Genomic DNA, 27,994 nt, shown 5'->3' on the forward strand with positions numbered 1-27,994 from the left:
CCTGCTGGTTCCTGACTGAAATTGACCTCCTTCATTGAGAGCTAGGATGGAATCTTCCAGAATGCTAGAGCTGCCCGGCTCAGGATGCAATGCTGGAAAAGCATGACAACTAAAGGGGTCTTCCACTTCATTCTTTAGGGTGAGAGGTGCCTGGGCCCAGTGACACAATTCTCACCCACCCCACTACACTCCTTAGTCCTCTGTTAACTTCGGGAGGGTAGCACTATGCAAAGCAAAAACGTGATCTTAGGTGAATGCTGTGACTGAGCTGCACCTGTCCTCACAAAGCTGCTGAATTCCCCATTTGTCCTCCTGGCCTTTGCAAGAGGGTCCGAGGCAGTATGAGAGAAGCCAACCCTTCTCTTCCCGGACCCAAGGGCTGTGCCCTTTCTCTCAGCCAAGCCTTGTGTCTCTAGGCACAAGGACAGCTCAAGCTTTAGCGTCTGGCCCCACCCAACTCCTTCCTCCCGGGCGTGTGTGCGTTAGGTAGAGGGGGCCTCTGGCCACTCAGGAGTTAAAATGGCAGCGGGACTGGAGGGGGTTGGCGTGGCATGCAGACTGGGAGGAGGGGACCGGAGTGGGCTGGGGAGGTTGGGAGAGCGGCGGAGAAGCGAGTGAGGAGGGCGAGCGCGAAGCCGGGAGGAGGGGCGCGCGTGGAGGGGGTGCCGGGCGCCGCGAGGGCCTGTTCCGGGCACCTGCAAACGCGCGGCGCTCTTAAGGAGAGCCCGGCTCTCGCCCGCCAGCCTCTGTCCACGACGCGCCCAGGGCGCGGAGAGGGGGTGGGGACGGATTGGAATTCTGCTATCGCCCTCACCGGCTGGGCCCCGGAGCCGCTCCCAGGATAACTCCACTTTGGGGAGGGCGCCCGCCGAGCCTCCCGGGCCTGTGCAGACGGCGCGCGCGGCGGGAGGTCGCGGACCAGCGTCCCCAGCCCGACCCCGGGCGGAAGGCGAGCGGAGCGCGGCGGCGCGGGCGGCGGACTGCGGACGGCGCCCACCGGGTGAGTGTGGGGCTTCGGGGCTGACCTGGGCAGCGCCGCCGCGGCCAGGGAGTCGTGGACACCGAGGTCGCTGGCATGGCCAAGGGGGACGCGGCGGGAGCAGCCGGAGCAGCCGCCTCAGGGCTCCCTGCTCCTGCCCCGGCACCGCAGCTCCGCCTGACCTGGGTGGGGGCCCGGGGAGGGCCGGCCGCTGCCTTCCGCCGAGACGCCTGCAGGGGAGCCGGCGACTTGGGAGAGGGAGGCGGCCGAGGGGGAGAGGGACGGAGGGCTGGAGAATGCCCGGAAGCGGCCAGGAAGGGGGCACCTTGGCCTTCGCCCTGAGAGACCAGAACCTCCCCCAAACTGTTGCTGGGTAGAGCGGGGCCCTTGGAGATGTCGAGGAGCCGAGAGGTGGCAGCGAGGTTAGGGAGGGCGTGACACGGGCGGACTGGCAGGCTGGAAGCGCTCCAGAGCCTGAGGACTTTCTCCACCTTGGAGCTCAGGAGTCTGTGCGGAGGGACAAGGTGGCCTTGGGTCTGCCTGAAGTATCTGGAACCAGGAGCTAGACTCCTCCCGGGCCGGCCGGCTGGGGTCCGACCGCAGCCTGGGATGGGACATTTGGGGTGGGGGATGGGCCGGCCTGGGGCTCAGCCTGGGGACTCGGGCAGGGGGAAGCGGAAACGGAAGGGTGGTTCTGAGCCCACCACAGCACCAAGGAGACAGGATGGGCTGGCCAGCCACAGGTGGGCCGTCTGTCCTGCTGGCAAAGGGTGGCGCAGGCTCTGGCTGCCCAACCGGCGAGGAGCCGCGGGGTGAGGGGGAACTGAGCTCCATCTGGGGCCGAGCGGAGAAGCTAAAGAGGTGCAGGAGACCCGGACCCTGGGGAGGGGCCCTGGGGGTAGTACTGTGCTCCCTACCCTTCCTCCCCCACCCAAACGAACAGGAAGGAAAATGTCAGCTGGGCTTTGTGCTCTGTTCCTCAGGCTGCCGCAGCTCCCATCTGTTGGAGCCAACGCAGCTTCTAATTGGGCGACTGGCAGGGTTGGAGGGGGTGGGCTGGGCACAGCGCTCAGTTGCCAGAGATGTACTGACAGGCCCTCTGCTTGAGAACCCCAGGACCTAGGGTGGTGGGGAGAACAGCCTCCCTAGGTCAGGGCAGTAGAGGTGGCTTCCTGCCAGCTTGGTCACTATCAAAGGAGAAGATCTAGGTCTCCCTATGCACCCAGGCCGATAGCAGGCTCCATGCCCCCCTTTCCTGCCAGTCTAGGATGGGCTCTGGCCCAGCATTTTGTCCCTGAATAAGAAGGCCAGGAGCTCCTCCCATTGCCCACTGCTTCTTAAAGCTTCCTCCAAAAAAGAGCACTGGGCATGGAGAGTGGGGATGGGCTCTGTTCTAGGCACTGGAGTTCCCTTGCCTTTGGGCCCTGTTGCTACCAGAAAAAGTCACATGTGGGTGGCCTGACCCACTTTCCTGGCCGGGTGCTGTTGTGGCGAAACGATGGAAACAGAAGGGCAGAGCTAGGGGTCTGAGCCTCCTAGGCCTTCTTCCTTCCCCTGGGCTGACTCAGACTTCTCCTTCTTGCGGAGGGCTCTCTAGACCTGGGATGGAACCTCATTATTTGCAAAGGATGGAACGAAAGGCCTCAGTGCCTGGGAGATTGAGATCTGCCCAGGGTCTGGCACCTAGGAACACCCCCAAATCCACACCCTCTCCCTAATGCAGTCTCCTCCCAGGGAGACACCGAGTGGCAGTAAGAACTCAGAGATCTGCTGATTCCACCCAGGCTAGTACAGCAGGTTCCCTCTCTAATTCAACACAGTTCTTCCCCACTCCAAATCCTCTTTCCTGTGCCTCCCCTCTTCCTCCTCCCCCTCATCCTCTCCTTCCCTCTTCACTTTCCTCTTCTAACACTCTTGACTTCCCTTTTCCCCCTCACACTGCTCTTCCTCTTCTCTTACCCTCCTCATTCTTCCCCAGATATCTCCGTTTCTTCCCAGTTTCTGTCTCCACCTTTGCCCCGCTTCTCCTGTAAACTGCAGCTTAAACCGTAAGCCAGGCGTGCACACACTCCCGCTCATCCTGCTGGTGGGAGCACACGCACTGTTGGCTTTGCTGCATCCCTTTTGCAGAGGAGCCTGGGCTGGTGGGCCTGGCAGCTGCATTTGCCTGGCCCTGGTGTCCCTTGCACCCTGTCATTTACTCACCTGCCCCTCCTACTCCCCACACCTTATGTTGTTTATTTGAAAGGAAAAGGAAACTCCATTGCTTTTTTGAAAATTTTACACATTCAACAACTATTTCTTGAGTGCCTACTGTGTGCCTCGCATGATTTTAGAAGCTGAAGATACAGGGGTAAACAAACCTCTATATCTCAGGCAGACTACACTTGTATCTGGACTTGCCGGCTGATTAGCTCTGTTCCTGCCAGGCTCGTTCAAAGATCCACAGCTTGAGGGGGCAGAGGTGAGGAACATGAACAATGCTAGTGAATTATCACACTGAGTGACCTCTAAAATGCCAGGTACCGCTTAAGTCATCGTGTCCTTAAGATACTTTTCTGACCCGAAAGGATGGACCAGGTCACATCTCACCATTTATCTGGCAGCTCAGGGCTGAGTAGAAGGCTGGTGCTTCAGACAGAGAAGGGGGAAGGAATCAAATTTATTATTAAATACCTACTATGCACCAGTCTATGTGAGGAACATTACAAAAGTTATTCTGCTCAGTCCTGCTGACAACCTTCTGATGTCTGCATTACCATCCCCTGTTTTCTAGCCAAGGAAATTGAGGCCTGGAGAAGAGAAACCACTTGCTCCAGGTCATATAGATCTCCATTTTGAAATCACTTATATCTGCAGTTCATTTGGCCCTATGATATCTGTGACATCTGATAACTTGTACACTTATACTAACGCTTACATTGTAACCTGCCTTTTCATGGGGCCTTATCTCCCAGTTAGACTATTAATATGCATAAGGATTTGCTGAACGGTTGTGTGAATAAGCTTTCTTAAGTGATCAAGGAAGGCTTCCTAGAGGAACTGGGACCCTGAATGAGGAGACAGGGAGGGCAATGACGTTTGCCCTGTGTAGGATACTGTGTGATCCTACACAGGTATGTGACAAGTTGTAGGCAGGCAGTCCCTCAGCCCACACCCCACCTGCATTCAGGTAGAATTGATTCAGGGTCAGGATATAGAAGCTTGGTCTACGGCCCGTCTAATGAATAAGTGTCACTTGTGTTCTTAATCTGTATGGCTTGGACTCTTTATAAAAGCTCCAAGACAAAGGATGGGGACTGGAAGCTTTCAAGCCCACAAGGACTCCAGGGAAGGGCAAGGACAATGGTTGGAGGCTGGAATGGGGCAGGAATGGGGAGAGTGACCAAGGAGCAGGAGAGAAGGAAGACAAAGGCAGAAGATAAACTGAGAAACAAAAAACACTTTTGACAAAAATGAAGTAGCTAAAAAAGACAACAAAACAAAACAGAAGACAAGAGATATGCAAAAAAGACAGACAGCAGCATGTGATTAGATTGCTGAGAGAGGACGAGTCAGAAAGATGCCTTTATCTATTACTTTCCGGTGCGGGGCCTGGGTCTCCCTGGCCTACAGCTCAGAGGCTGAAATTTCACCAAGTTAGCCTCAATCAGGCATTTGCTTATTCAGTCAACCCATCTTTTCTAAGTACCTACTGTGTGCTTGGCTCTGTGCTAGGTGCAGGGGACAAAGAGACAGATTAGATGTCCCTGCCTTCAAGGAGTTCACCGTAAGAGTAGAGATTCTAGAGACACACTGCTGGAGTTCAAATCCAGGCTTCACCACTTCTAGCTGGGTGACATTGAGCAAGTCATGTAACCTCTCTTTGTCTCAGTTTCCTCATCTATAATAAAAGTACCTACTTCATAAAGCTGTCATGAGGACTACATGAGGTGTTACATGTAATGAGCTTAGAACAGTATGTGGTATATATAGTAAGTGCCATGTAAGTAATATTATTATTGTTATTATTATTAGATGGAGGAGTCAGTCCCATAGACAATAATTAAACAAGTGTTAGACTATAGGGATAAGTAGATAAAAAGGTGACTCTCAGCCAGGCGTGGCGGTTCACTCCTGTAATCCTAGGGAGGCTGAGGCAGGTGGATCACTTGAGGTCAAGAGTTCAAGACCAGCCTGGGCAAAATGGTGAAACCCCATCTCTGCTAAAAATACAAAGATTAGCCGGGCGTGGTGGTGCACGCCTGTAATCCCAGCTACTTGGGAGGCTGAGGTAGGAGAATCACTTGAACCCAGGTGGCAGAGGTTGCAGTGAGCCGAGATCACACCACTGCACTCCATCCTGGGCAACAGAGCAAGACTCTGTCTTAAAAAAAAAAAAAAAAGTGACTCTCTGTTTGCTGTTTGCAGATTAGGAAAGGGTTGCCAAAGGATGTGATATTTGGGCCAAGGCTTGAAAAAGGAATCAACCAGGCAGAGATGGTGGGTCTGGGGACACTGGTGATGAGGGTATTTGGGGCACAGGCATTGTGTATGAAAAGATACCAGGGTATATATGTGTTGATTGCTCTTTGTGGATGTCACCATCACCACTGACACGTCCCCCTCAGCCTCTTTGTCTCCAGTGCTGGGAGCTGGGCTTCCAGTGGGGCTGGCTGGTCGCCCAGAACATCCCCACATGTTTTGGTGCAGGGGACCTGGTGCATCCCTGCTGGGGTTTAGTCTCATGACCTTGGTCTCCTGCACATTCTAAACCCTCATCAAGCAGACTCTGCTCCAAACCCAGGGCTGCTAGGCCTTGCACTCTGCCTTCTGGCACTTCCTCGGGACCTGGGAGACGCCTTGGTCTGAGGGGGCTGCCTTTTAGGAGGTGAGTTTAACCAGGTTTGGTTTGGAATTCAGTTTTTTTCTGTGTGTTTCTTCCACCCACACCTTCCCTGCTGCTCAGCATTTGATGGACCCGAAGTGAGATCCAAGATAAAGCGCAGGCAGAAGGTTCCTGGGGCAATAACTGTTTCTCAGCTTCTACCTCTCACAGGGTAAGAACACTAATTATGATACCTAGCATTTATTGAGCATTTACTATGTGCCAGGCACTGCGCCAACTGCTTTACCTGCCTTATCCCATTAAGTTTTCAAAAATACCCCTATTAGATAGATAGTTAACTCTCGTTATCCCTAACCTTAAAAGCCAAGAAACAGACTCAGACTTGTTCAAGGACGTATAGCTAGGAAAGATCCAAGAGAGGGAGTTAGCCCTTCTCTCTGACTTTAGGACTCCTCCTGCTTCTTCACCACCCCCGAATCTGGTGTTCCTTGGGCCTGGAGGGTCCTCTGGGTCATCCAGCCCATTCTCCTCCTTCCCTCCCTCCAGGAAGAAGTTCCCTAAGCCAGCCCTGTCCAAGCCAGTGGCTGCCTTTCTCCTCTTTGGGATCTTCAGAGAGGGTCTCTATGACCTTTTTTTTCCTGCTGCTCCTGCAGGGTGTGATATTTAAGATCCAACATTGTTTTCTTCTGTCTCAGCTAAGTGCCTCTGGGCTACATGGAGCCACTAGCCTCAGAGAAGCTGGACCTTAAGAGTCAGTGCGCATGGACACATGGTGGGAACCAATGCAAGGGTGGCTCGCTGGGAGACGTGAGAATGGGGCCCAGACCCCAGATAAGGTGGAGAGAGATGGGGAAGGCTTGTGATTTGTGCTGTCGGTGGGATATCTCTAACAAGGCAGACTCGTGTTTCAGGAAAAACAGGTACAATTGTCTCTATTTACAAACATCTCACAAGGCAGGTTCTTCAGGGAAAAACATACGGAAGAAGGGGGCAGGGCACTGATTATTAGGCAACAAGCCTGGGTTCCCCAGGAAGAATGGGTCTGTCCTATCTCATCTTTTCAGAGGGAACGAAAAAGGAGGAAGTGAAAAGAAAAGCAGCAAAGGTTACTTCCCTCTCTACAATGTTCTCAAAATAAGCATTCAAATGTGGTTGGTGAAAGTGTCTGTCTTTGGCCTGGGAGGGCAAAGGTGGTGATGCCCAGAAGGGGGAATGACCACAGAGGGGCAGCTGATGGGAAGCAAGACATTTAAAAGCTGTGTAGGAGGAAAGAGCAAAGAGAGAATCTGACACTTCACCCTGCCTGGCTGTCACCACTCCTCTTCCCCTGCCTTCTGCTGGGGCTCAGACAGCTTCAGGCCTCAAGCTTGAGAAAGTGCCTGCCCAGAATTGGGCCCAGGGGTTGAATGGTGGAATCTACATTGCGAGGGGACCTGCAGAATCATCCTGTCCGCTGCCCATCTCTGAGTGCCACCATGCCTCAGCCATCTCAGACATGGGGTGGGGCTGGAGTCTCTTCGTTCAGCAAGTATTTGTGAAGCATGTAGCCAGGCACTTAGGGCAGATAGCAGTGAACAACCAGACAGACCTCTGCCCTTCAGGAGCTTTTAGTTTATTGTCTGGGGATGCAGTAAAATAAACTTATAAAGGAAATGGCATATTGGAGGCTGGTAAATGCTAAAGAGAAAAAACAGGGAAGGGAAATGGGAGGGTCAGTTGGGAGAGGGGGAGTTTGTTATCTTGTGCAGGGTGGCTGCAGAGACCTCACTGAGAAGGTGACATCTGAGGAGAGATGAGAGGGGGCACCGCAGTTGGGGCAAGCTGGGCAGAGGGGACAGCAGGTGCAAGGGCAGGGAGGCAGGGCCATGCCTGGAGAGTGGGAGGCGGCGTGGAGGATGGCACGGCTGGAATGTGGTGAGCACAGAGTTGCAGGAGATAAAGTCAGAGGGTCAGAAGGAGGCTAGCTCTGGGAAAGTTCTGGAGCTGGTGAGGAGGGGAATTTTTCCTCGGAGTAAGATGGGCTCTTGCAGGGTTGGGGCCTGGAGCGGCATGATTTGACTTTTTAACAACCCTGATCGTCAGCCATCCATTCCAGCGTTTCCCTCAGCAGCTAGTCAGTAAGTGCTGCCTGGTTGCCCTCTGCAGCCATTGGAGCTGTTTCAGCCAATCAGTACATCCCCACCAAGGATTCTCTGAGCACTGTCCTAGGCAGTGTGGGGTGTGAGGTTGGGAAGGAAATAAAAAAGCACAGGACACAGTCTTTACTGGTAAGGAAACCTCCTGATCAGCTGGGGAGGCAGAACTTATACTCACACGAAATAATGAGGGAATAATACCAGACAGTATTTAAAACCGAGTGCTAAATTGTGTGATTTAGACTATAAATGTTATCAGAACTGTGAGCTCTGTGTGGGAGTTATATAGGGAACGCTTCCTCAGGGTGGCGCGGCTGATTTAGGCTTGGAAAATGGAGTAGGTTCGACTCTGCAGTGGGAAGGATTCTTGCACAGAGAACTTGGAGCTGGCAGGGTGAGAGGAGAGAAGGGTGGCGCCGCTGGAGGGGAGGGCACTGAGTGGGAGTAAGGCAGCCCACGTGGCAGCTTGCAAGGGCAGGGTCTTCTGTCTCTGAGCAGTCCCTGCTTCCCACCTGGGTTTCCGATGCCCCCTGTACTCTCTCCAGAGACATGGAAAGCCACCCTTTCCAGAAGGAAATCCATTATCTAGTGTCCTTGCCCTCTCCTGCCCAAGACCAGATGATCTCTGATCTTGGAAGTCCTCTGGCTTCAGGGAGTCCCATTTCCAGCTCCGGCCATTGTCCCAGGTCTGCACGCTGGAAATCTCGGCCTCTTAGCTCACTGGTGTCTGGAGCCATGTTCTCTGGAATTCCCTTAGGCTCCATGTATCTACCCAGGCTCCAGCAGCTTCTCTTCTCCCTTCCTCTCACTGCCTGGATGGGCCCCTGTTGGGTAGGTTACTCCTGTGACATTCCTGGTCGTTCCAGATATCGTGAACTGGAAATAAAATTGCACCAAAATGAGCAACCTTCCTCCCCCATGAGGGGTGAGTATGTCCTCTCCCTGGATCTTGGGGGTGTGAGCTCACCTCTGAAGTATAGAGAGAGATCGCCAGAGTGGAGCAGACTAGGATCCATTGGTAGTGCCCTCACCCACCCAAGACACGGTGGGGGGAGATGCTCTCCTCCCTGCCTCCAGCCCCCAGGCAAAATGCAGGAGCCAAGAGACCCATAGGCAAAGCGGTCCACTACTAGACAGACTTCTCCCCTCCTCTAGGTCCTCGGAGCCTGAGAAAGGGGGGCACAACCGCGGTACCCCAGCACAACTCCCTGGAAGACGCAGAGGCTGAGCCTGAGGCTTTTGTCCTTATGGCTACAATCCAGAGGAAGTGGAATCAGTTGGCGTTGGGTCAGAATTCACGGTCCCTAGCCACCTTCCCTTGGGCATCTTACTTAACCGCTCTGAGCCTCAGTTTCCTCATCTATAAATCTGAGTTAATAACATCCACTTCCTAGGGTTATCAATAATAATAAGAGCTAACATTATTGAGTGCTTATGAAGTGCCTGAAACTTCACTGCATTTGTCTCATCCACGTAACGCTGTGAAGTAGGTATTATTTTCCCCCATTTTGCAGTGGAGGACACTAAAGCCTGGAGGCCATGCACAGCCAGCAAGTGGCAGAGCCAGAATTCAGCCCCCAAATCTTTCTGACTCCGGAGCCCTGATTCTCAACTACCACATTAAATGAGCTAATCTGTGTAAAGTACCTGCTACAAAGTAGAAGCTCAATAAACGTTAGTTCCTTTTCTCAATTTCCCCAGGGCCACTCCTCTAGAGAACAGCGTCCCCTACCTCATCACATTTCTTTTCCGGGATCCCCTGGGACATATGGTAGACGTGGGAATGGGAATGAGCTGCCAGTTTATACTGAGGGAAGAAAATAAGGCTGAGAGAGGTGAGTAATTTGCATACAATCATAAAACTGCGGGGCTGTGATTACTGCCCAGGGCGCCTTGCCCATAAGAGTTATTGATTCCTACTGGGTCCCAAGCAGTTGGCAGAGGGTGTCTTGTGGAGATGAGAACAGAGGTTATGCTGTATGGAAGAATGAGAGGCCACCATCTCCCCCAGGGGCAAGAAAGAGCCTGTCTCACCTGCAGAGGTGAGAGCTGAGCATTATGGACCTGGAAAGTTGCTAGCAGAAACAGTACCTAAGCTCAGAAAGGTCTAAGACCCTATGCTTTCTGAGCTTAGCTGCTGTTTCTAGAATTTGTTCTAAACAATCTGGGACCATTCATGAATCTTGGAAGAGGACAGCGTTGAAGGTCAAAGTGTAGAAAGACAAGATGCTATCTCACCTTTATGACTGTTAGATTGGCATGCCTTTTGCAACAGGTAAAGTGTGCATGGGTGGGTACACACACACACACACACACAGAGACACACACACACACACTGCTGCATGTAACCTCGCATGGAAATAAAAATGAGCAGACAACTGCAGGGTCATCTGAATTTTGGGGTATATAGGGAATGGAGGTGAGGAAGCTGAGACAGGGCCAATCCCCTAAAACAGTCCTCATTCTTTACTCCCCAGAGACCTCTTTGCTGGTGGGCATAGAGACCCATCTCTGCACAGCCCACAAAATAGCCTAAGCCTGCCAACATTCACCTCTGATGGGCAGACCCAGAGCTCCTCTGCGTATCCCCCATGGAGAAAAGGAGAAGAGCCTAGGTCATAGTGCTTCAGAACTGATGGCAACAGGAAGCCCTCTGGTTCTGTGGCTTTCAAACATTTATAGAAGTTAATCCATTTTTCAATGTATGGTAGGCAGAATAATGGGCCCCCTAAGATGTCCATGTACTAATCCCTAGAACCTGTGAATATGTAATGTTCCATGACAAGGGAGAAAGAAGATTGCTGATATCTGACTTAAGAATAAATTATCCTGGATTATCTGGGTGGGTCCAGTGTAATCACATGGGTCCTTTAAAGGTGGAAGAGGGAGGCAGAAGTCAGCATCCGGGTAATGCCATGTGTGAAAGGCTGGACCTGCCAGTGCTAGTGTTGAAGATGGAAGGGGCCATGGGCCAGGGCCTGTGGGCAGCCTGTAGATCCCTGTCTAAGAAGCTGGGATAGTCCAGGAAACAGAGTCTCCCCTCCAGCCTCCAGAAAGAAACACAACCCTACCGACACCTAGCTTGAAGCCAGGGAGACCCATTTTGGACTTCTGGCCTCCAGAACTGTAAGAGAATATGTCTGTGTTGTTTTTAGCCACTAAGTTTGCGGTCCTTTGCTCACAGCAGCATCAGGAAACTAAATACAAAGCAAAAGCCAAGTGGTGGATCAGAACCCAGTTGGCCTCCTTCTGACCTCCCAGCCACCCTGGAGGGATTGCTTCATAACTTGGTGGCTCCAAGGAACATGGTTTGAAATACACTGTGTCTGAAATGCAACCTGCTTATTCTCCAGACAATGAAATCGAGGCCCAGGAAGGAGTGGTTTTGTATGTGGTCACGCTGAGTTAGTGGATGAGCTGGGACTGCAACCCACGGTCCACTCCTGTTTTGTCAGAAATCCCAGATGCTTACATGAATTCTCTCATGAACTCATCTGTTACAACAATTGTATGTGTATATTTTTACATGTTCAACAAACGTGTGCATATAAAGGCCCAAGCACTGTGCTAAGAACTGGGCAGAGGCGACGTGAGCACCGGCGCAGGAAGATGAGCAGCTCTGAGTTCCAGTCCTGACCTCAGCCCCTCCCTGCGCCTCAGCTTTCTCCAAACATCCGCAGCCAGCCCAGATTGCTCAGATCTGTCTGTGTTCTTTGTCCTGGAACTGGTCCCCAGGTGGGCTTTCTCACAGCCACCTGCTCTGGGTAGAGACACAGCTCTGGGAAGGGAGAGGACCCAGCCCACTGGCCCCGGCTGCACCTGCCCTCGTGAAGCCTATGCAGCATTTATCACCCATAACAAGCTGCAGGTGGGCAGGACCCAGGGCCGTGGGAAGGAAGGGAGAGGAAAAGCAGGCAGAGGCAGAGCCTTGCCTAAAATCAGCACCCCAGTAGTGCATATACCCTCTGCCAGGCATTTTGACCTTCCCAGCTCTCCCTGAAGCACACCTGAGCCACCGGCCGGCCCCCAGGGCTGCCAGCTCCCTGGTGTTGGTCTCCATGGCAACCCCACATTTGCCGTTCTGGTTTCTAATGACTTATTGGCATGTGTGGTGATTTGCAGAGCTTGGCAGGAAGAGCTAGGAGAGTAGTGAGGAGGGGAGGGGAGGGGAGGGGAGGGGAGGCAGTGAAGGGGACTTGGCAGTTGGCGGGCCGGGGGTCGGGTTTTGGATGGGGATAGAGGCACACTTATCCTGCCCCACCCTTCCTAGTCCCTGCTGAGTAACATCCAAAGTAAGGGAGCTGCTTCAGGTCTAGGGCCTCCCCTCCCTGAGGAGTATTGGCTCTCTGCAGGCCCCTGAGAGGGAGACAGATGGACAGACAGATGTGGTACACAGCTGCTCACCTGTCAGGCAGATTCTGGCAGGCATGGGGGGTGACAGGCATGTTCAAACGTGGCAGGTCAGACCACTCATGTTTTCCACCACTCTCCTGGGCCCTGAGAACAAAGGGGTACCTGGGCCTAGGAGTCGCTTGGTCCTGTGGGGAGAGAGGTGGGAGTGGAGTATCCAAGGACAGATCCTTGCTGCTTCTAGGCCTCTCACACACTCAGACAACCAAGCAGGGCAGCCCTAAATGAAATGCCAGATCATGTGGGTAGTAGGGGAAAGCAGGGAGGGGGAGAACCAGCCTAGCAATCACAGGGGCCTAGAGGAGCAGGGGCCAGTCCCCTCTCCACTTTTCTTTGGCAAAGCTTAGCCAACCTCAAAACGATTTCCCCTGGGCAAGGCAGTGGGAAGCCTCAGATTTGCTGTGTGGCTGCAGTCTTCCTACATACTACTTTGCTGCCTCTGTCTCTTTAGGTCACTCTTGATGCTGCGATCTGTTGTGCATTTGTGGGAGGCAGCCTGATGTGCTGAAAAGAGCACCCTCTTGAAAGTTGGATCCATCTAGGTTAGAATCCTGTGACTTCTGCTTCCCAGCTCTATGACCTTGGACATGTCTGAGTCTCTCTTTGAGTCTCATTTCACTTATCTATAAAATGGGTTTAACACACCCGGTTCACAGTGTTGTGAAAATGAAACCAGCTCATGCTTATAAAATGCTTGGCACACAGCAGGTACCAATAAATATTAAAGAATTTTAAAAGTCATCTTTTAATTATCTACCCAAATAAACAGGAATAATGTGATGGATAATTTAAATAATTCTGATAGACTTGGTAGGGTATTTTTTAAATATTTGAGAATAGTCTTCATTTAGTTCAGTAAATGTTTATTGAACATCTGTGTGCAAAGTACAGGGCCAAGTGGGTGTTTCCCGGTGTTTTATGATTAGGGTGAATTTAAGTTGCTGGTGCATTCTCTAAGCATGTATGATCTGACAGAGGGAGAGGGAGGGCCCTTAGGAAGGCTAGTAGCAGAGAGGGGGTGGCCCTCGGTCAACCATGTAGGTGGATCTTACATGGACTTCTGAGAAGTGGCTGGCCCTAAGAGAAAGATCTGCATTGTGAAGGCTCTGTCTGGGTGTGTGCAGTGAGATACACTGCCCAGTTTCTCAGAAATGGTGAGTCTGTTTTTAGAGCTGGATGAAGTGGATGATTGATGGAACCAGTGGGTGGTCACTCCTTCACTTTCACAAGCTGCTGCTGAGGCTTGAGGGGGCCAGTGACCACCCAACTATCAGCTGGAAGAGGAGCAAGGTGCACCTGCTCTCACCTGGGCATCTGAGCAGATCACAGCTCCCTCAACTAGTGCTGGGAGGGAGGGAAGGAGAGCAAGAGGGAGCTAAGAAACTTGGCTTCTATCTCTGCCAGCAGATGGACTTCTGCCTGCAGCAGGAGTCTGTCTGTTCTTCTATCAGCCTCCCTGCAGCCTCCTCCAAGACGGCGCGACAGAGACGTGCAAACAGAACGTCAGAGATAGCTGGGGCCTTGGAGAGCGTCTTTCCCACTGCTTTCTCGCCGTCCTCATTCACGTTATAGCATACAAACACAGTGATAATGGCTCAGGGACCCCAACTGACCCAAGGGCTAAGGGGTCATGATCTCAGCACACCTGTACCCATTTGTTGCTCCCTAACACCACTTGGAAAGCTCTACCTTAGCCGGTTCTCCCAATGTATTTTTATCTATGAGAAACTTAAGCATTGGGAAGGGGGAAGGATTTGAGATCACAGAGCATATTAGTGCCCTTGGGGCTAGAGAGAAAGCTCCTAACTTCTGGCTTTGTGCTATATCTACTACCTCAAGACTCCTTCTTCCACTGTTTTTCCTGATCTTTCACCCTGGAGGGCCTACTTCATGTGCAAGAGAATGTAATGTCTCTGAGACACCATTATACTCCAAACCTCCCAAAATAAGGCAACATCCTCCCCACTTACCTTTATTCTCACTAGCCACCCTCTTCATTCAGGAAAGCCTCTGGCATGTGCCCATAGACCTTCTCCCTTTCCAAGTCTGTGTCTGTCCATAATCCTGGGTGAGATTAGTGATGACGCGGACAGCTTCTTCTAACCCAGACCCTCAGGGGCTCACCTATCTCAGCCACTCACTTGCAAGTTCATACTCTGTATCTTGCCATCCCCTGAAAATTACCTAGTAGAGTACCCAGCTTTCTGGCCACCATCTTCTACACCTTTTGGTCTCCCAGCTTGCTTGTCCAAGGACTCTCACACCACCACTTTTTTTTTTTAGTCAGTCAAATTTAGCAGTGGGAGGGTTGTATGACACCCCCTCTTTAACCTCCTTGGGACCTTTGCTCCATTGGCACCTCTGCTTTTTTTCTTTTTACCATCCATTACCTTCCTCTGCCTTCCCTTCTCTGAGTCCAGGTGGAGTCCATGGTCCATTATTTTTAAGAATCCTCCTGCCAATATCGTGAACTCTCTTGAGCCTCTGTCTTTTTATTGTCCCAGTTTGACCAAGTCCCAGTTCTGGATTAATTGCTCTCTCTGCTTCTTGCTACCTGCATTCAGGAATGTGGACCTGCTGGGACACACACATACACACACACACACACACACACACACACACACGAAACAGATTGCTACTTCTACAAACTCACCATCACCAACCCAACTTGCTCTTCAAAAGTGCCTGGTGTTCCCTACCACGTTCCTGTGGTTCTCTCTCCCCTCACTCTCCACAATGATTATTTCACACCTTCCTTCCTGAACCTCCGCCTCCACTCTCATGCTTAGCTGAGGACCTCACCTCCCACTTCACAGAGAGAGAGAAGTCACCAGGCAAAACTCCCCAACTTGTCCCCACCAAACCCACAAACTACCTGCCTCTGGGCCAGTCCTCTCCTCCTTCCCTCCTGTGTCTGCAGAGGCCGCAGCATGGCCATCACAGGCCAGTTCTTCCACCACCCATGTTCTAGATCCTCTCCTCTGCCTTCTCAGAAACAGCCTTCTCACCATGCTCAAGTTTCTCATGCCTTCAACAAGCAAAACAACAACAAAAACCTTCCTGAAGCCCGACTCCAGTTGCTGCCACCACACTGTCTCTCTTCTCTGTACAAGCCAAATGTCTGAAAGGGTTGGCTGCAGCAGCATTCTCCATCTCTGCGCCACCCACTCCTTCCCCAGCCCTGCTTCAGTCTGGCTTCCTCCCCCGTCACTCTGCTGAAGCAGCTCTCCAGATTGCTAAAGCCAGGGAACATTTTTTACTTCTCAGAAGCATTTTCCACTCTATTTTTTTTTTTTTTTGACACTTTCTTTTCCCTTGGCTTCTCTGACCCCACATTCTTGGCTTCTCTGGTACTCCTGAGTCGTCTTTGCTGACTCATCCTTCCCGTCTTGATCTTTAAATGTTGGTGTTCCTTATGGTCTGGCTCAAGGTGTTCTCTTCTGATTGGATACTCTGTCCCTGGGCCATCTCAGCCACACGAACGGCTTCCGTTGTCATCCACATGCAGATGACACCCAGCTTCCTAGTCGGTGTCTTTTCTTCTGAGCCCCATATCCTTATATTCACCTGCCTAGTTGACTCAGTTGGATGTCTCAAGAAACCTCAGACTTAACATACTGAAAGCCAGAGTCGTGATTCTCCTGCTACATCTCCCACTGCCTTCTCACCCGCTGCCTGATCCTCCTCCAGTGCTGCCTGTTTTGTGAATGGCATAACCTCAAACCTCAGTTCTGCACGCCATCAACTGGGAGTCACTGTTATCTCTTCCATTTTCTCCACCGCTTACATCCAGCCCATCACCAGGCTCTGTCTACCTCCTAAAAAGCACCTGGGTCCATCCACTCCACTCCTCCCCATCTCCACAGCCTCCACACTAGTTCAGACTGACTTTGCCTCTTCTCCAGGCTGTGGAATCATCTTCTCATTGGTATGGTTGTATCCACTCTTGAATCTCCAATTGTCAGAGAAGCCAAGGGAAAAGAAAGTGTCAAAAAAAAATAGAGTGGAAATGCTTCTGAGAACTAAAAAATGTTCCCTGGCTTTAGTAATTGGGTCTCTGAATTGCTGCTGGAATGACCTTTTAAGGACACAAATCTGACCTAGTCACATTCTGTTGTACTCTCAAAACTCTTGAGTGATTCCCGCGCTCTTTAGGATGACCAGTGGGATGGTCCCTTGTGGTATCTGACCCGTGCCTGCACTGCGGCATCCCCACTCCCCTCCCTCATGCTTTGCACTCTGCACCCTGGCCTTTTTCAGCTCTTTGACTGCTGAGCTCCTTTTGGCCTCATGGCCTTCGCATGTGCTGTTTCCTGGCCCTTAATCACTCTTCCCATCCCTTACTTCTGCTCCCTAAATACTAGTTATCCTGCAGATCTCAGCTCAAGTAGCCCTTCCTTAGAAAAGCATCCCTGTGCCTTCAGAATTTTACCAGGCCCCAGTTAAACACAATGTCCTGTAGGCTTTCTTCATAACACACATAATTATATCTAATTATACAGTTAGGTGCTTATTAGAGAAATGTCCATCTCTGCCACTAGGCTGTGACCTTATGAGGGTAGAGACCCTATCCATTGTATTATTGTTATCATTGGTGCCTGGCACAGATTTGGCTTTTCCAGAAAATCTTGGGAGAGTGAATTCATCCATGAGAAGTCTTTAAATACAAAAAGGATCCATGAAAAAGTCCAAAAGGAAAGCTATTCCTTGTGTGTGGCATTGGTAGACCAGAAGACCATGCTCCTGCTCCCTTCCCTTCCCTGTCTTTCCCCAACCAAAGATTCAAAAGTCATTCACTTTGAGTTTCCAATGTAGGCTCCTCCTCACCAATAGATTTTTCAGGAACAATAGCATTAATCTTTCACATGTGAAAAGCTATTTACAGTCAGGTGCAGTGGCTCATGCCTGTAATCCCAGAACTCTGAGGAGGCTGAGGTGGGAGGATCACTTGAGGCCAGGAGTTCAAGACCAGCGTGGGCAACATAGTGAGACCCCCATCTCTACAAAAGATTTAAAAAGTAGCCAGGTGTGGTGGCCAGCGCCTGTAGTTCCAGCTACTTGGGAGACTGAGGCAGGAGGTGCGCTTGAGCCCTGGAGGTCAAGGCTGCAGTGAGCTAGGGTAGCACCACTGCACTCCAGCCTGTGCAACAGAGTGAGAACCTGTCTCAAAAACAAGAAGAAAAACTATTTACAACCTACAAAACTCTTTCACATATATTATGGTGTTTGATTTTTTCTTTTTCCCTAGAGCTACACCCATGAGGAAGCTGGGGTGTGTATTATGATCACCTGTTTCACAGTGAAGCAAACTGCAGCCCAGAGAGGAGTGGTGGTTGCCCACAGTCACACAGCTGATCAGTGAAGAGCTGGACTTGAGCCTGGTACTCAGGCCCCACTTCCTTGCTCTTTTTTGAGACAGAGTCTCGCTCTGTCACCCAGGCTGGAGTGCAATGGCGTGATCTTGGCTCACTGCAACCTCCGCCTCCCGGGTTCAAGCGATTCTCCTAGCTCAGCCTCCCAATTAGCTGGGTTCACAGGCACGCACCACCACACCCGGCTAATATTTGTATTTTTAGTAGAGATCGGGTTTCACCATGTTGGCCAGGCTGGTCTCAAACTCCTGACCTCAAATGATCTGCCTGCCTCAGTCTCCCAAAGTGCTGGGATTACAGGCATGAGTCACCGCACCCAGCCCTTCCATGCTGTCTCTACTGCTGCATATCCGTGCTTTATAGAAAAGAGATTGCTGCAAGTTCAAATTATCCACAGTAGTGGAAGAAGGAGTGGCACCATAAACAACCACCACCACCCACAGGGGCTGGGAAAAAGGTGGATCTGGAATGTTATGTGCAGTATGGTTTGGAGCAGACCAAGTTGGCTTGGTGGGGCCAGCACTGGCCTCTTGCTTTTCTCAGATCTTCACAGGTCTATGGGGATTCATTCTATGCCAGGAATGGAGTACTCTGGAACAAGAGTGCCCAGAGAGTCCACAGAGTGAGGAACGAGGATGGTCAAAGCTGAGAGAAGACAGTGGCTCCTCACCACAGACTCCAGGAGGATAACATGCAAGCTCTTGAGACATGCATACCCTCCCTGGCATGGCTTCTGCCTACTTTGCCAGCCTCTTCCTCCACCCCTCACTGCCTCCCAGATGCCCAAGTTAAACCAGTGGTCCCCAGTTGCTCAGCAATCTCACACAGCTTCACACCTCTGAGCTTTTCTCGGACTGTTCCTTCTGCCTGGGTGCCCTTCATAGTCTCCTCTCCTGGCTGGCTCTTACCAGACTTCACTACTCAGCTCTAGTGGCATCTTTTCCAGGAAACCCTCCCTAAAGCCCTGAGAACTCCTCCCATGAACGGAGCACATTCAGCACATTCTATTAAAAGTCTCTCTTTGCTGGGTCTTTCTCTTCTGCTGGATTAGCAACTCCTCAAAAACAGAGACTGTGAGCTATTTATATGGGCAACTCCCAGTGTCCCGCATGTAGTAGTAATAAAATCACAACATATATTGAAGGTTTACTATGTACTAGATGCTATTTAAGTGCTTTATATTAACTCATTGAATCCTCAGAATAACCATATGATGTATGTTTTGCACCCTATTTTTAAATTGTTTTTTAATTTTTTTTAAAAAAAGAATAGATTAACTGGAGATGCAAAGAAATGTGCAGGGAAGTCCACAGTACCCTTCATCCAGCATCCCCCAGCATCAACATCGTGCCTAATTACAGTGTAGGGTCAAAACAAGGAAATTGACATTGATATAACCCATAGAGTTTGTCTGAATTTCACCAGTTATACATGCACTCCTTTGTGTGTGCCTGGTTTTGTGTAAATCCACCACAATCAAGCTACGTAACTGCACCATCACAGAACTCCCTTGTGCTGCCCCTGTATAGCCATGCTACCGCATCTCGCACTCTGTCAGCCACTCAGCTATTCTTCATCTCTATAATTATGTTGTTTTGCAGTTGTTATATAAATGGGAACATTGAGTCTGTAATTTTTTGTTGTTGTCTTTTTTTTTTTTTTTTTTGGAGACAGAGTTTCACTCTGGCATCCAGGCTGGAGTGCAGTGGCACGATCTCGGCTCACTGCAACCTCTGCCTCCCAGGTTCAAGCAATTCTTGTGCCTCAGCCTCCCGAGTAGCTGGGATTACAGGTGCGGGCCACCACGCCTGGCTAATTTTTTGTATTTTTAGTGGAGACTGGGTTTTACCATGTTGACCAGGCTGGTCTCAAACTCCTGACCTAAAGTGATCTATCTGCCTCAGCCTCCCAAAGTGCTGGGATTACAGGCTTGAGCCACCGCACCCAGCGGCTTTTTTTATATTCAGCATAATTTCCTTGAGGTTCATCGAGTAGTTGCCTATATCAGTAGTTTGTTCTTTTTTGTAGTATTCCATGATAGGGATATGCCACAATTATTTAACCATCCATCCACTGAAGGACATTGGCATTACCTCGTTTTGCAAGTGAGAAAGCTGACTGGTCCAGGATCACATGACTAGCAAGTGGCACTTAATAAATGTTTAGCAATCAGCACCTAACAGATGTTTATTGTACGAGCTCAACTGAATGAGGGTACTTTATGCTCTTTGCTTAACACCTAGCATGGTGTTTTACACATAGTAGGTGCTCAATAAATGTTTGCCAGCAAGGATGTGGATGAGATGGCATTTATATTTACATAACTAGCATCATGACCAACTTATTCCTATACCTAGACATTCACAGGAGAGGAATATGTCCCTCTCAATAGCGTACACTTTCCGTTTTACTTAGAATATCAGGAAAGGAAAATTGGGGCAGTAAATATGATCACATACAGGGCTGGCGTTTTATTGCCTAAAATGCCCAGAGCTTTTGGTTTCAAATTAATATATGCCATCTTTTCATAGTACTTTGCATCTAATTTGCAGTTTGCTCATTTTATCAAAATGCAAAGCAACCCTTCCAACTCCTGCTTCTTCCTGTACCACCACCCTCCCAGCAGGTGCTGGGTCAGACTGTGCCAATGCAGTCTGCAGAAACAACTGGTTGGGTTCCGAAAGTGTCCATGCTAAGCTAAAAAGTCTACTGGGGTGTTTTTGCTTGTGGAAGCAGTGAGTTATTTTCACTCAGCGGGGGTCTCAGGAAGTTTAATTGCAGAGGATTTGTGGAGCTGTTGGAAGTCCTCAACCTCAGGTGTGAAGAGCCAAATGTGATTAAGTGATTGGAAAGGAACCACAAGTTGGACTAGTCTCTGTCCTGGGCACAGCGCCCAGGAGATGGGCTTGCTTGAGCAACTCCCACTGTCCTTTTGAAGAGTGAGGTGACAAGAGAGCCAACCCCAGCCTCCAGGGACACATTGGAGATAAGTGGAGTCTCCAGGGTGGCGTTTCACAGAGAGTGCCCTGTGGCCTTAGGGGGAACCCATGGTTTTGGCCAATTAAGGCCACAAGTAGGAGGGACAGATAAAAAGGGTAAAACTGTGGGCCTTGCCCTCAAGGAACTACTAATGATGTCGACTCACCCCCAAAGCAATTAGAGGCTGGCTATGGGGGTGCTTACACCTGTAATCCCAGTACTTTGGAAGGTGGAGGCGGGAGGATCACTTAGAGCCCAGGAGTTCAGGCCCAGCCTGGGTGACAGAAGGAGAACCTCTCTCTGAAAAAAAAAAAAATGAAAAATGAGACTTTAAAGTAGTTTTGGCCTTTCGGCGGGCCATGTGGGATTGTGCCTTCAGACCCCCAAGGAATGCATGATCACTCTGTTGTTAGGGGCAGTTCTTTTAAAATTTTGTCTTTTTTTTCTCTTTTTTTTTTTTTTTGATGACGGAGTCGCTCTATCCCCAGGCTGGAGTGCAGTGGCCGGATCTTCAGCTCACTGCAAGCTCGCCTCCGGGGTGTACATTCCCTCTCAGCTCCCGATAGCTGGATACAGGCGCCCGCCACCTCGCCCGGCTATTTTTTGGTATTTTTTTAGTTAGAGACGGGGTTTCACGGTGTTAGCCAGGATGGTCTCGATCTCCTGACCTTCGTGATCCGCCCTCTTCGGCCTCCAAAGTGCTGGGATTACAGGCTTGAGCCACCGCGCCCGGCCTCTTTTTTTTCTTTCATGTCCATCTGTGATCCAAGTTAGGGGCAATTCAGAGGGAGAGTTGAAGCATTATCTTCCTAAAGAGAATGGAACCTCACCTGGGAAGACAAAATGGACTGTTGGGGAGGATGGACTGATGAGGAAGTGGGGCCAGTATTGGGGTAGAGAGGGTGACGTGTGATTTAGGACACTGCTCTAGGGACTCATGGGGAACTTTGGTACTTCAGGGAACTGAATGGGATTTGATTAAAGAGCTGACCATCAGGCTACTCCAGAGTGTAATGAGAGACCAGATGAGGCTGTAAAGAGGGACCGTAATGGGGAGTGGAGGATGGGCCTGCCGAATGGCAAAGAACTGACCCCAGAAGGAGAATGGGCACAAGGCAGGCACAGAAGATGGGGAGGGAGTTCCAAGAAGGAAGTTGGTGGCATGGCAGATGATCCCATCAAGAGCTCCCTGAGGCTGAAAGCTGCAAAAGTGCTGTTGGATTGAGAAGAGCTGTGGGATTGAAAATTAACTCACAGGGGCTTATTCAAGAAGGGTCTGTGCTTAGAAGGAATCACAGGTGAAAGGGGCATTTTTATTGTTATTTTAAAGGTGGGGAGAGGGTAAGCAAAGGAGTGAGTTTCCTGAGGAGGTGGGAAGGGATGAGGTTGGTTTTAAAATTCCTCTTCCCTTAAGTCAGAGTGAAGGGAGAGAGAATGAACGAGCTGCGCAGAGGTGTGGGAGGCACAGTGATGGAGGGCAAAGGGGGTTACATCACGATCTCCATCTCCATCGGCCTCAGGAGGTCAGGCAAGGCAATCTGTTCTGAGGACGGGGTGCAGATGGGAGCACGGTGAGGGGCAGATCCAGAAAAGGACTGTGCAGAGGTGCCGGGGCAGCTGCAGGGGAGGAATAAAGGGATTGCAGCAGAGAGGATTGGGTGAAGCTGGAATCATGAATGCATAATAGGGCTGGCGGCTTCTGTGTTTTCTTCCGCAATGCTTTGCGGGGAGAGGAACAGAGCTGGTTGGGGAGGATTTCTAATTTTTTAATTGAGGCAGGGGCAGCAATGACCTCAGTAACCCTCACCTCATTCTGTGGGACCTAGGCTGCCCAGTCTTTGCAGAGAAACATTCTCCTTCCCCCACCAGCCTGGCCGCTTCCTGTGGGCAGCCCAGTGGGGAAGCCCACTCCACTGGCTTTGCTGTCTGGGGGAGCTCTCCATTTTTCAGAGCTTGTGGTCATTTCTCCTTGGCCTGACGTATCAATGGATCCAGTTCTAAAAGAGTCCCATTTGCCCTCCATTGCTCCCTGTGCACTGTTTTCATTTTTCTCCCCTTGTCGATCTTGCAACAGCAGCGTAATAGCCTCCGAGAGGGTCAGACTGGGAAGATGAATGCTGGCCTTTGGGGGACTGCAACCTGCCTCTCCATTAGTGAGGTGATGGAAGGCAGGGAGCAGAAATGGATAATCCGAGGAAACACAAACAGACACAACAAGCGGCTCACAGGATAACCTACACAGCATTTCCTCTTGTGCTTGGAGTGTGCTGTGATGACTTGAGTGCCACCGATTTGCTGGTCTAATTAGGTCTGACTTGGACAATGTGGTTGCATTTCCCACGGTAGAGAGGGTAGTGAGGAGAAACCAGGATGGGCTAAAAATGTTTGCTGGGGAGAAGCCACTAAGTGAAAGAGCCCCGTGTGCAGGCACAAGCAGACAGGAGAGTCTGTGATGGCTGCCACTATTTGAAGACTTGGTGCATTAAATGGACCCAAATACCCACAGTTCACCCCAGAACATAGCTCCCTACTCAGTGTACTCCTCACATGTGTGTTAACTCCTTCCTGGCCAAGTCAACCAAGTAGAATGGCTGGGAAAGTTTCTCCTGAGTAGTGCCAGGGTGATGATCTGGTACGGTGTATCCCTGTTCCTACCTGTACCCTTGCTGATATGCTCCAGGTCCATGAGCTGATGCCTCCAGGTACTTTCTGCCAGAGGAGCCATGAAGACTCCCAGGGGCCACTGCCCTGACCTTCTGCCCAGTATCAGTTGATGCTTCCTTGGTGCCATTGGCATCAGTTCATGGTCCAAATGGGGGATGGAGGGGAGAGCCCCTGAGGCAGACAGAGGGCAGATGATAGAATAGCCTAAAAGCCCTCTGGAAATGAACTATTTGAGGAAACATGAATTCTGGTCTCCATGTCCCGTGTAATCTCGAGCTGCTCACCAAAGCTTTCTGGGCCTCCATTTCCCTTCTGAGGCCTTTTTTTTTTTTTCAGCTCAGTCCCCTGAGCCATCCTGAGAACAGAAAGGGGTTTAGTTAAATCAGTTTCTAGTGATCATGAAACCAGGCTGTAAGTAGGGAGGGACATCTTCAAATTCTCCTGGGTTTATGACAGGGCTGGAGTATGTTTTCAAGTGTCCAGATAAGATATTGTGGCAAAGTTACTCATCAAATATGTATTTAGGTCCCAGTTCCCAAATACTTACCAGCTATATTTGACCTTAGACAAGTTGTGCTTTACCTGAAGACCAATTGTTCATCCATAGAACAGAACTTATACCTGCCTCACACATGTCTGTGAAAATCAAATAAGATAATGTGTGAGAAAGCATTTTGCAAGTTCATAAATGTCCCATCACTGTAGGAGGCTGAGAGGGAGAGGTAGCAGGGAACATGAAAAGATCGTGGGACTCGAGTCATGTGGAGCCAAGTTCAGATTCCACTGTGAATTGTGGCCTTGGACAAGTTGGTGAACATCTCTTAGTCTTAGTTTTGTCATCTGTAAAGCTGACATAAGTAAATTATGCCAGAGAATTACTGGAGGATTAGATGGGATGGTGTTTGTAAAGGGTCTGGCATATGGTAGATGCCCCCACCCCTTTTCCCACTCCCTGTATGTAGCTCCCCCTCACTACCTCTTAGCCCTCCCAGACCTTCAAGTCAAGGACAGCTCAAGTCATCATTTGTCCACATTTTCAGATGCTCAGACTATCCTGGCATTTGTCTATGGAAGTGCCACATTGTCTACACCCTCCCCAAGGTCTCACCTTTAGCTGTGGCTCTTCAGTCTTGGGTTCCTTCTTCCTTTTGGACAGAAGCTGCCTGCTGAAGATACAGAACTGATCACATCCAGTCTCCAGACCCTACAGAGGGATCAGGCTATTCCGTGAAACTCCACCTCTACTGGGGACCAACTGTCCGCAGCGGCTACCCTTCCTGAGCCAAAGCCACTCCATGAGGTTTGCCCAGCCATCCTGCGTCAGGGTACCCAGGGTGCAGGGGTACAGGAGAGCATTCTTTGCTCAGAGAGATTCTCATCCCTGATGAGAGGATCCACTCCCTGTCCTAATCCTTCTTAGCCCAGAGAGCAGCCCCTCATTTCCCGCTACCGCTTCTGCTGTCCTGACCGTACTTTCTCTGTGCTGCAGTGTGGCCAACCTCTAACCCTCCCTGCCAAGGGCATCCGGGAGCTCTCAGCCACCCAGCTGCCCCTCATGGCTCCCAGCAGCATGGCGTTTAGACCATCTAACTGGGCAGATGTTCAAGCCCCTGTGTGGTCTTTTTTGGTCTGTGGAACACCTGTCTCAAGATCACCCTTGGGGGTGTGGGGCACTCAGACGCAGATTCCCAGACAGCACTTCAGACCAACTAAATAGATTCCAGGCTGGCCAGAAATCTGCATTGTAGATAAGCTCCTACAGGATTCTTATGTACAGGAAAGTTTGAAAACCATTGGTGTGACTTTTTCCCCTGTTTTTATTGAGGTAGAACTCATATAGTGAAGCAAACAAATCATGCGGGCAACTTGAGTTTGAATATGGAGTATACAATATCCCCACATTACCACTCCCAAATCAAGATATAAAACAACATGTAGAACATTTCTAGCCCCCTAAAAGACTATCTTACACTCAGCGTTCTAGCATGTAGACTAGTTTAGTCTGTTTTTGAATTTCATGGGAATGGAGTATTTGTCTTTTTTGCTCCACATCGTATCACTGCTTCCCACCCTTAAACGTGCAAACAACTCCTCTTCCATCCCATGTACCTTACCCTCTTCTGATAGAGAAAAAAAAATCAATCAATCAATCAACTGAATTTTTTAGGACCTCGCCCTAAATCCCTCTTATGGCAGGTTCCTCCATCCTCCCCTCCTCAGGCCTTGGGGAGATCACATTCGGCCCCCATCCTCCAAGCATTAGTGTCTCCAGAGGCCCAGGAGCTGTCACCAATGCTGCTGTGGAGGACCTGGGCCCACTCCCCGCCAGTCCCTCTGTAGACCGCTACTAGGACACTCATTTGTAGTATATGGCTTGTCAGAGAGTCCAGGCACATTCCAGATGAAATTGGCCAATTTAAGCTACAAATGAAAAGACAAATGAGATGGAAATTGCACAGAACAAGACTGCTTCTCATCAGGAGGTATCAGTCCTGACATGCTGAGCTGTGCAACCTGTTTAGGCCTCTCCCTGCCACTGAAGTCAGCAGGGCTTTCCCAAGAATGGGAAACACCACCTCCTTCACACGCACAGCCAGGCAGAAGAGCAGCCCAAGAGGCTCTAAGACGAAGAGAGAGAGAGAGTAAGTGGGGGAGGAGGCGGAAAGTAAAGGACACAAGGCGGATACCTCAGAAGCAAGGCAATAAAGAATGAGGATTTATCATTCCAAAAAGGAAAAAAATATGTTGGACATCTGCTATTTACTAGGCCCCATTCTAGGTGTTCAGATTGTCAAGATGAACAAGACCTGCCCTTAAGGAACTCCCAGCCCGGAGGAGGAAAAGAAAGAAAGTGAGATGATGGAGATGATGACAGAAAAGGCAAGGGGAGATGGAGACACATCTACAACAGGAGGAAGGCCAGCTGGATGGAGAAATGCGGGTGAACGGGAGACCTGGAGAGGAGCAGGAGCCCTGTGAACAAGCCAAGGGCATGGAGCTTGGCCTGCTGTCACCCCCTGGACCAGGGAGAAGCAGCCTTGAGGGTCCTCTGGAAAGAGACAGCTCACAGATGTCTTTACAGGCATCAACTCTTTGGTTCTTGGTAAAGTGTCAAGGAGTGGGCCTGGCAGGGAGTTCACCAATCCAGTGAATGGGGCAAACCAATGAACAAAATATTTGGATGATGGTTTATTCTCTATTATGTAAAGAGGGGTCAATGACCCAGGAGTTCTTAGTCCCTGGGTCTCTGTCTCATCTATTTTTTGTTGAGTTTAGTGAATTGCAAAGAGTCCAGGAATACAATGTTTTCATGTGGATCCAAGCTAAATACAGTTTTAGTAATAATAATAATAGCAAACACTTATAAGGCACTTACCATGAGCCAGGCTTTTCTAAACACTTCACACATAGTAACTCATTTGCATAGTAAATACACTGGAGAAAAAAATCCTACAATGCATTTCAAAGCCAAACAAGTGACTTTTGAACTATCCGTCACACACACACACGCACCCCGGAAAGTGGGTTATGAACTGTTGACCACCTTAAACCTCTCTCTCTTAGGTGGCCATAAGACAGATGTCCTGGGAGGCTGGGTTTAGAAAGCCATTCCAGGAGCACTTGAATGATTCCAGATTGCAGTGGGCCAAACAGGCTTACCTTCCCCCTCTTCCTCCTCTGAGCTGGAGCACTTCAGGCCAGGCTCCATGCAAGGTGCTCAGGCTGGATGGAGACCCTGGAGACTGTCATTAGGGTAAGTGTGGCCCTCTCTCCAGGGACTGCTCCCTGTCCATTACCAGAGCCAGAATCCATGTGCATTGCACTATTGTGATGTTGCTAAGCGTAATTGCTACCAGGGAACTAGTTTCCATAGTGACAGAGGTACAGTAGGCCCTTGACATTCTCAAGGGATACATCATAGCCCTTCATGAATCCATGGATTAGAGACTACCACATAATTTCCCCCATAAAATGCAGTAAAGTATGACTGAGAAATACAATGAGAATGGCTATTGAGGGCAAAGTCACCCAACTCTCAGCTTGCCAGGAGGTTCGCCTGCTGGTCTCACAGCACTGGCAAGTCAGCATTACATACTATGTCATGTCAGACTGAGGTTGGTCATAATGGCAGAAGCCACCTTATGATAAACAGAGAATATCAGTGACTGCCTCTTTTGAATGACAATAGCAAGGAGGGACTTCTGTTTAAACATGATGGACTAACATCTCTGGTGCTCTGCGCTGCCTCCCCAAACCACACTACGAGTAAAGAAGTAAAAAAGATGCAGGCCCACAAGGGCAGGGGAGGAGATCAAAGCGAATAAGAAATGTCAGTACAATTTTGGAACTGGAGAAGGTAACTGTCTAGGCTTGATAAAGCAAGAAAAACCTAGAGTTTTCTTGACTCCCCTCTTTGGGAGTCAATGAGAAATGGGCAGATTCCTGCTATAAAACCACAGAAAGGCTGAGAAATGGTTGGCATCTGAAGACAGGGTATGGAGTAGGGCCAGAAACAGGAGACTGATACCTCAGATCCCTTCCTCACCCCATTTCACCCCATGACTGTCCCTGCTTTAACCTCGAGCATCCTGAAGAAAACTTTGCTTTCCAAAGGGACTGAACCCAA

The 27,994-nt window shown here is 50.1% G+C and overlaps 1 protein-coding gene and 1 long non-coding RNA gene across 6 annotated transcripts in view; one reads left to right on the forward strand and one right to left on the reverse strand.

The window, feature by feature from the left end:
• The first annotated feature begins 599 nt into the window (after window positions 1-599).
• Window positions 600-27,994, forward strand: part of LRRN2 (leucine rich repeat neuronal 2) — a 68,707-nt gene continuing 41,312 nt past the window's right edge. For 2 of the 3 annotated variants that reach the window (XM_017881018.1, XM_017881017.1), the window contains exon 1: window positions 600-1,000. The gene's annotated coding sequence lies outside the window, so the exon portion shown is untranslated. Of the gene's footprint in view, window positions 1,001-5,927; window positions 6,019-27,994 lie in introns of all 3 variants that reach the window. The other variant, XM_017881019.1, reaches the window with a different exon arrangement.
• On the reverse strand, window positions 21,404-27,481 carry LOC108535185 (uncharacterized). 3 transcript variants are annotated; one of them, XR_001887155.1, is made up of 5 exons: window positions 27,028-27,481; window positions 24,476-24,530; window positions 23,915-24,003; window positions 23,359-23,722; window positions 21,404-22,320 (listed from the first exon to the last, which is right to left on the reverse strand). It is a non-coding gene; the product is annotated as an uncharacterized LOC108535185 (long non-coding RNA). The 3 variants fall into 3 exon arrangements; XR_001887153.1 differs by having other exon boundaries at window positions 24,476-24,533; XR_001887154.1 differs by having other exon boundaries at window positions 23,652-23,722; window positions 24,476-24,533; window positions 27,028-27,474.

The sequence above is a fragment of the Rhinopithecus bieti genome, unplaced genomic scaffold (genome assembly GCF_001698545.2).
Source record: "Rhinopithecus bieti isolate Rb0 unplaced genomic scaffold, ASM169854v2 scaffold_12049, whole genome shotgun sequence".
Lineage (NCBI taxonomy): Eukaryota > Metazoa > Chordata > Mammalia > Primates > Cercopithecidae > Rhinopithecus > Rhinopithecus bieti.